This window comes from Chrysochloris asiatica, unplaced genomic scaffold, assembly GCF_000296735.1.
Source record: "Chrysochloris asiatica unplaced genomic scaffold, ChrAsi1.0 scaffold00148, whole genome shotgun sequence".
Taxonomy (NCBI): domain Eukaryota; kingdom Metazoa; phylum Chordata; class Mammalia; order Afrosoricida; family Chrysochloridae; genus Chrysochloris; species Chrysochloris asiatica.
The window spans coordinates 5,823,430-5,824,413 of NW_006408666.1; positions in this window are offsets into that span (position 1 = coordinate 5,823,430).

Here is a 984-nt window from a genome sequence, read left to right on the forward strand (position 1 = left end):
GTAATAGTGAATAATTGTTATCAGGACTGATTGTGAGTGTTGGAAATGTAAAGGCAGATGTTTTATAGCAAGGAAGGGAGTGATTAACTTTCCAGTCTAGGATTGGAGGTCCCTAGGACCATCAACAGAGAAGAGCCGAGAGTGGGACCCTATCCAGAGAAGCAGCGATGCCTGAGATGGAGGCAGAGACGATGATGTGGAGTGATGGAGCAGCTGGAGACTATAGATCAAGAGAGGGAGAGCGACTGTGTGCTGAAGACTGGGCGGGCGAAGGGGTTATTGTAGGGGGTGGGTTTCTAGGATATACCCTTTGGTTGATTGATGATTCATGGAGGGGATTGGAACCATGGCAATGAAATGATATACAATAGAATTAATGTAAAACTAATGTTCTCCCATGTAAACTATCATGTAATTCACAGTAAAACATTTAAAAAAAAAAAAATTGACAGTTCATACCCACCAACTTCACAGGGTGGCTATGGGTCAGAACCAACTTGATGGCACTTAACAACACAAAAATAATAACAATAGGGCTTCCAGAGGAATAGGTAATGGGTTTGAACTGCCATGTTTCAGTTCAAATCTACCTACAGTCTAGTGATTATCCTTCAGGACTACACCTGAGCAGATAATATTGTAACTGGATCTTACAATAACATCCACAGTATGTACTATGATTCTTAATCTAATTATGTAAAATGTTACCCCTACCACAACGAAAATATGGACATTTTTTCAATTCATTGTCATCCTTAAGTGCCATAAAGTGGGTTCCAATTCATAGTGGCCCTGTATAGAGTTTTCCAAGGAGCAGCTGGTGGATTTGAACTGCCATCCTTGTGGTTCGCAGTCCCATGCAGATCCTACAGCTCCACAACAGGATTCCAATAAATAAATATTAAATCCATATGAGCACTGTTGCTTGAAAATTCAAAATACCACTGTGGATCATCAGTTAGAGTGGCATCTTATGGGTGTGAG